The 8,089-nt window shown below is 47.4% G+C and overlaps 1 pseudogene; it reads left to right on the plus strand.

Moving 5' to 3' along the window:
* The first annotated feature begins 251 nt into the window (after positions 1-251).
* On the plus strand, positions 252-2,236 carry LOC100357901 (cell cycle checkpoint protein RAD17 pseudogene; annotated as a pseudogene).
* Positions 2,237-8,089: the final 5,853 nt, after the last annotated feature.

Consider the following 8,089-nt stretch of genomic DNA (forward strand, 5'->3'; position numbering starts at 1 on the left):
TAGAAAATTCAAAGGAATATCTGTCTGAAGATGAGTCATGGGTGGACAAACACAAACCAGAAACTCAGCATGAACTTGCTGTGCATAAAGAGAAAATTAAAGAAGTTGAAACCTGGTGAAGAGCTCAAGTTTTAGAAAGGCAATCAAAACAGGGTGGATCTATTTTATTAATAACAGGTCCTCCTGGATGTGGAAAGACAAGTACTATAAAAATACCGTCAAAGGAGCATGATATTCATGTGCAAGAGTGGATTAATCCAGTTTTATCAGACTTCCAAAAAGATCATTCCAAAGAGAAGTTTAATCCTGCATCAAGCTCCCCTCTGTTTCCACACCAATCTCAGTTGGCAGTTTTCAGAGTTTCTATTGAGCGCAACAAAGTGTAACAAACTACAAATGCTTGGAGATGATTTAAGAACTAATAAGAAGATAATTCTGGGAGAAGATTTACCTAACCAATTTTATCGAGAATCTCCTAGTTCACATGAAGTTCTAAGGACAAATGTGCAGACTGTCTGATGTCCTCTTGGGTTTATAATCTCTGACAGCGTCAAAGGCAATGATAATCACAGGTTACTGTTTTCCAAAGCAGTTCAAGAGGAGTGTTCTATGTCAAAGATCAACTTTAACCCTGTGGCACCAACGATGGTGCCGAAGCTCCTTCATCGGGTAGTGACTATGGAAGCTAATAAGAGTGGAAGAAAGATTGTTGTCCTGACAGAAGCTCTTTAGAGCCGCTCTGTGAGGATGTTCCGGTGGCATCAGAAGTGCAACAGACAGCCTCCAGGGTTCTTCTTCTAAAGGAGAGAGCCACTTACGGCCAAGGAAAAGAGGAGCGTCGTTAGAATCACATGCTGCGCCACCAAAAGCGAGAGGAAGGAGAAACCTGATAGGGTTTTTGAAAATCAAGAGGCCCAAGCTATTGGTGGCAAAGACGGTTCTCTTTCTCTTCAGAGCTTTGGGGGAAATTCTCCATTGTAAAAGAGCACCTTCAACAGAATCAGTCTCAGCCCAGCTGCCGTCTCATGCATCAGAGCGTGAACGGGATCCATTACTTGGTCCCCTGAGGAAGTAGTGGAACTGTCGCAGGTGCCAGCAGAGCTGCTCGATGTGTAGATCATGTACAAATGTAGATTTCATCCTGGAAGCAGATGACCTGCGAGAGCCAGTGAATTTCTCAGTTTTGCAGATATCCTCGGTGGTCGCTGGAACACACGCTCTCTACCCAGGGAATACAGTCCATCCACAGCTACGGGAGGTGCGATGCGTTCCAACAGAGCCCGAGGATTTGCACATTGCCAAGGAGGAGGTTCAAGTTGTCCACCTTTGCACAAACCCCAGTGGTTTCTATAAGTCAAAAGGATCAGGAGAACTGCCTGGCAGCAAGAGCACTTTTTCTGACTTCTACATGTCAGCTTTACGCCTCCAGACTCACGGCTGCCACACCCTGCTCTGTTGCCCATTCCACTGAGAAATCAGCTCCGGTTTCCCTTATCCCAGACACTGGAAGGCTTCCTCTGAGGGTTGAAGATGGAAGCCCTGGCCGACAGGCAGCAAGGAATGATGGACGCTGAGAGCGGAGGAGAGGTGCAGCTTAGTGGAGGGCAGTCGGCTGAGGAGGCGCCAGGTGAACCCACTCGGACCGCCCAAGCCGAAACCTGGCCTCTTCCTCTGAGTCAGAGCCCGCCGGCCAGCCGCAGCCCTCTCACCTGCAGCAGACATGGAAGAAGACAGCTGGGTGGTAGGGGACTGTGAGAGTGATGGCCCGCGGACAGCAGCCTGCATGGTGATCCCTTCAGCTGTACTCAGTGGTCCTTGAGCAGGGTTAAGATGCTTTGCTGGTGAATTTCAAAGAGTTTGTTAATTCTTCACTCTTGAACTTACGCACACCAAACTGACTCTTCTGTCCTCAGCAAAGATCAAGCCTGCTAGTGATCTCGTAATTTTCCTTCTAGCATTTATTTAGTTCTGCGAGTGGTTTCGGGAGAGGAGGTCAGTGTGTATGAAGTGTGTTTGAACCAGAAAATGTGAAGGGTGATCCAGGACACGGAACTCTAAGGGGGTTGTAAGTATGAACAGAAGGCAGTTCAGGATGCAGTTACGAATGTAAATAAAACTCGATGCCTAAAAAAATTAAAAAACAGGACCTGAACAGACATTTCTCAAAAGAAGAAATCCAAATGGCCAAAAAAGACATGAAAAAAAAAATGCCCAATATCACTTGCCATCAGGGAAATGCAAACCAAGGCCACAAGCAGGTCTCATCTGACATTAGCTAGAAAGGCTATTATCAAAGACATGCTGGTGAGAATATGGAGCAGAGAGAGTCCTTACACACCACTGGCAGGATCGCAAATCAGTGCACCTGTCACGGAGAGCAGTATGGCAGTTCCTCACCACACTGAGGACCCACTGCCCCCACTTCTGAATATGTACCTGATGGAACTGAAATCAGCACATGGAGGAGATACTGGGGCCCCGTGCTCATTGCACCACTGCTCACAACAGCCAGGACAGGGACCCCAGCAGCACCCATCAATGTACAGAGCACACGGCCTAAATACACAATGCAATATTATCTGGCCATAAAAAGGAATGAAATCCTGACATTGGCCACTGAATAACAAAACTAGAGATCGTTACACTCAGTGAAACAGCCCAGACACAGACAAACACCGTATGTCTTCCCTCGTATGTGGGAGTGAAAACACAGTTGCTGTGGACTTCGATGCTGATCACTCCCGGCTGGGCAGGGCGGGGGGCGGGGGTGTTGGAGGACAGCACCTGAGTACAGTCAGGAGGAAGCAGCAGGATCCACTGGCTGTGCAGTGGGTCACTGCGGTTCCTGTCAAGGCGTGCGCACCTGTCGGCAACTGAAGCAGGGGACTGGCTGACTCCGGCCACAAGGAGAGGGCGGGAGGAGGAAGGGCTGTGACTGCATGTTGGGGTGTTGCCCCATGCCCCTGGAAATGTACAGGTATTGAATGTGGATCAGAAATGCTGACCAGTAAGGCCAAAGAAGAATCTAAGAGGGAAGGCATCTGAAAGCTGAGCAGTGTGTGTCCACATTTTGCACACACACAAGCCTAACACTGTGATGACAACACGGACTACACAACGGAGACGGCCGTTGGGCCAGCAGTCACTCCCGGGTGACACCGCAGCAGGTGTGCGTCCAGCTGTGCAGGGCAGTCCCAGGTGCTCGCCTCATCTCCCAGCATTCCTGCTCATGATGTGCACTGGGAAGGTGGCTTCTAAGGGGAGATAAAGGATTCGAACCTACAAAGCGACCCCAGCATTGGCAGCAGAGGCAGAGGAAGGCAGTGTTGCTGGCAGCACTCTCTATCCTGTTGATAACTGTCTTTTCCTATCACTGTGTTTTGAGATATATCTGTATCTGTACATTGACCTGAACAGTATTGCCACGTATGAATAAACCATCACGCAGACACTCTCTCTCTCTAAGGAATGTTGCAGCCCACTCCTTGTGTGCCTCTTCTTGTATACGAGGAGGAGGATTCTTTTTTAGGTTCACTGAGGGGCCGACACTGTGGCGCAGCTGGCAAAGCCGCCGCCTGCAGTGCCAGCATCCCATATGGGCCCTAGTTTGAGTCTCGGCTGCTCCACTTCTGATCCAGCTCTCTGCTGTGGCCTGGGAAAGCAGCAGAAGATGGCCCAAGTCCTTGGGCCCCTGAACCCACGTGGGAGACCCAGAAAAAACTCCTGGCTTCGGATCGGCCCAGCTCCGGCTGTTGTTGCCATCTGAGGAGGGAACCAGCGAATGGAAGACCTCTCTCTGCCTCTGCCTCTCTCTAACTCTGCTTTTCAAATAAGTAAAAAAACTTAAAAAAAAAAAGATGTTTTTGAAGAAGATTCATTGATTTACTTGAAAGGCAGTTACAGAGAGAGAGGGAGAGAGAGAGAGAAAGAGGGGGAGAGGGAGAGGGGAAGAGGGAGAGAGAGAGAAAGAGGGGGAGGGGGAGAGGGAGAGAGGGAGAGAGAGATCTCCCAACTGCTGGTTCACTCCCCAAATGGCCACAAGTGACCAGGACTGGGCCAGGATGAAGCCAGGAGCTTCCTCCAAGTCTCCCAAATGGGTGCAGGTTCCCAAGCACTTGCGGTCTTCCCCTACTTTCCCAGGCCATTGGCAGGGAGTTGGTTTGGAAGTGAAGTAGCCAGGACATGAACAAGCACCCACAGAGGATGCCAGCATCAAAGGCAGCAGCTTAACCTCTGCACCCCAGTGCCAGCTGCAGGTAGGGGATTTCTCTAGGACTCTGTTCAGCAGGGGCACTGTCAGTTGCACGCAGCTGCTGAGACACGGTTAGTGTAATTGTAACATACATACCAGATCTGGGGGACTGTTAAAAATACATAACATGGCTCATTGTTTTTCATTTTGATTATATACTGAAATGATATTTTGAATATGAGTTAAGTAAAAACAACATAGTCACTGGAAAATTAAAAGTCACTGTATATAGGCAGCTCAGGTGACACTTCTTGGTATCTGACTGAGAGTCCTCCTCAGCTCTGCTAGACGTTGTCGACTGCACTCCTAGGTGGGCGCCCAGTGTACCTCTCCCCAGCCGGGTGTCAGCAGTCTGCATTTCCTACACTCACTCCAACTCGCACAGTCAGACATCAGCCGTAGCCACTTGCACGATGTGCAACGGCACCTGTCAACGCCCCAGTTCCCGGTGAAGTGAAGCACTCCTCACACCCTTTTTTTTTTTATCTTTTATTTAATGAATATAAATTTCCAAAGTACGACTCATGGGTTACAATGGCTTCCCCCCCCCATACCGTCCCTCCCACCCACAACCCTCCCCTTTCCCACTCCCTCTCCCCTTCCACTCACATCAAGATTCATTTTCGATTATCTTAATATACAGAAGATCAGCTTAGTATACCTTAAGTAAGGATTTCAACAGTTTGCTCCCACACAGAAACATAAAGTGAAAAATAATAGATGATTTTTTTTTAAATGATGATGAAATCAGATCAGACCTATTGTCATGTTTAATCCCAGTGAGAGTCAAGTTGGGAATTGATAATTTCTTTTTTTTTTTTTTTACAGAAGATCAGTTTAGTGTACATTAAGTAAAGATTTCAATCGTTTGCACCCCCATAGAAACACAAAGTGAAATATACTGTTTGAGTACTCGTTATAGCATTAAGCCTCAATGTACAGCACATTAAGGACAGAGATCCTACATGAGGAGTAAGTGCACAGTGACTCCTGTTGTTGACTTTACAAATTGACACTCCTGTTTATGGCATCAGTAATCTCCCTATGCACCAGTCATGAGTTTCCAAGGCTATGGAAGCCCCTTGAGTTCTCCGACTCTTATCTTGTTTAGACACGGTCATAGTCAAAGTGGAGGTTCTCTCCTCCCTTCAGAGAAAGGCACCTCCCTCTTTGAAGACCTGTTCTTTCCACTGGGATCTCACTCACAGAGATCTTTTTGCCAGAGTGCCTTGGCTTTCCATGCCTGAAATACTCTCATGGGCTTTTCAGCCAGATCCGAGTGCCTTTAGGGCTGATTCTGAGGCCAGAGTGCTGTTTAGGACATCCGCCATTCTATGAGTCTGCTGAGTATCTCACTTCCCATGTTGGATCACTCTCCCCTTTATTTATTCTATCGGTTAGTGTTAGCAGGTACTAGACTTGTTTATGTGCTCCCTTTGACTCTTAGTCCTTTCATTATGATCAATTGTGAACTGAAATTGATCACTTGGAATAGTGAGATGGCATTGGTACATGCCACCTTGATGGGATTGAATTGGAATCCCCTGGTATGTTTCCAACTCTACCAATTGGGGCAAGTCAGCCCGAGCATGCCCCAAATTATACATCTCTTCCCTCTCTTATTCCCACTCTTATGTTTAACAGGGATCACATTTCAGTTAATTTTTCAACACTTAAGAATAACTGTGTGATAATTACAGAATTAAACCAGTCATATTAAGTAGAACAGACAAAAAAAAATACTAAGAGGGATAATGTATTAAGTTGTCCATTAACAGTCAGGGCTATGCTGATCAAGTCACCATTTCTCATAGTGTCCATTTCACTTCAGGAGGTTTCCTTTTTGGTGTTCAGTCAGTTGTCACCGATCAGGGAGAACATATGGTATTTGTCCCTTTGGGACTGGCTTACTTCACTCAGCATGATGTGTTCCAGATTCCTCCATTTTGTTGCAAATGACTGGATTTCGTTGTTTCTTACTGCGGTATAGTATTCTAAAGAATACATATCCCATAATTTCTTTATCCAGTCTACCGTTGATGGGCATTTAGGTTGGTTCCAGGTCTTGGCTATTGTGAATTGTGCTGCAATAAACATTAGGGTGCAGACCGCTTTTTTGTTTGTCAATTTAAACTCCTTTGGGTAAATTCCAAGGAGTGGGATGGCTGGGTCGAACGGTAGGGTTATATTCAGGTTTCTGAGGAATCTCCAGACTGATTTCCATAGTGGCTTGACCAGTTTGCATTCCCACCAACAGTGGGTTAGTGTCCCTTTTTCCCCACATCCTCGCCAGCATCTGTTGTTGGTAGATTTCTGTATGTGAGCCATTCTAACCGGGGGAACTCCTCACACCCTTCATGACCATCTTCCTGCTGACAGTTTTGCCTTGGAGTCCGTGTTACCGAGTCAGATGTATCACACTGCTTCCTGTTGCAACTAAACCCCTGAGAGAGGAAAAGGGTTGCTTTGGGGCGCCATTTTGGAGGTTCTCAGCCCGAGATCGGGTGGCCCTGTGGGTATGCCGCCTGTGGGGGGTATGGATGGTGGGAGGCATGCAGAGGGAGGAGCAGAGGAGGGTGAGCCAGCAATGGGAGGGAGGCAGGAGCACCCTCTCCACACGTCTGCCCGGACAGAGCCACCAGGGTCCAATCACGGGCTCCAGCCCAGCTGCTGCAGCCAATCTGGTCACAAAGGGCCTCCCTGCAGACCCCGAAACTGGTTGAGGGTTCCATCCTCTCGGTACCACCCACATGAGGCGTGAGGGCTCACACGTCTGCTGAGCTGTTCTAACTGCAGCCTGTTCTACATTTCTGTGAGTAACCGCCAGATTTACTGCTCTCTTCACAGTCCTACATGGTTTTTACAATTATGTGTTTATTCATTTGGGGGGGGAGAGGAGAGAGAGAGAGAGAGATAACACATGCACTAGCTCCCATTTATAGGTTCACTCTCCAAACGTCTGTAACAGCTGAGACTGACCCAGGCCAAAGACAGGAGCTGAGAACCCAACCCCGGTTTCATCTGTGCACGACAGGGACTCAGTCCCTTGAGGCATAACCTGCTTCCCAGGGCCTGCATCAGCAGGAATTTGCAACCAGGAGTCAGGCTCCTGAAATGGGACCTTGGTGTGGGACACAGATGTTTTAACCACTAGGCTGAACACCTGTTACACTTGCATTTTAAGTGTGTACCTTAGTTTATTTTTAAAAATTTATTCATTTATTCGAAAGAAGAGACAGAGATCTTCCATCCACTGGTTCACTCCCTGGATGGCTGAAACCAGAAGCCTGGAACTCCATCTGGGTCTCAAACACGGGTGGCAGATGCCCAAGTACCCGGGTCACCTTGCGCTGCTTCTCCAGGAACGTTGGCAGGAGCTGGATGAGAAGCAGAGTAGCTGGGGCTCGAACTGGCGCTCCAACATGGGATGCCGGCATGCAAGCAGCACTCAGCCTGCTGTGCCACGCCAGCCACTTGCGTGTGCATCTTGTAAACACTCTGGAGTTTATCCATCTATAACCCAATCTTATAATGTATCGTATATACACTAAAAATTTAATCAATCTGTCCTTATTTTGACTAGAAAATCATACAGATTTAATTTCTATCTTGGATTTTGTTTGTTTGTTTGTTTCCACCATCCTGTCTTCATTCTGTTGAAATGATTCTTCTGCGTCTGCTCCACTACCACCTTTATTTCTCCTCCACTGATTTGGAAATTATATATCAGCGCCAAGTGATTTATTCATCACTCTGAGATTTCCAACATGCACACTTGACTTAATGTCTGATATAATCATTATCTCGACTCAGTTTCTCAAAAGACACAAGGACCCC

The sequence above is a fragment of the Oryctolagus cuniculus genome, chromosome 9, assembly GCF_051225735.1.
Source record: "Oryctolagus cuniculus isolate XC-2025 breed Fujian yellow rabbit chromosome 9, ASM5122573v1, whole genome shotgun sequence".
Taxonomy (NCBI): Eukaryota; Metazoa; Chordata; class Mammalia; order Lagomorpha; family Leporidae; genus Oryctolagus; species Oryctolagus cuniculus.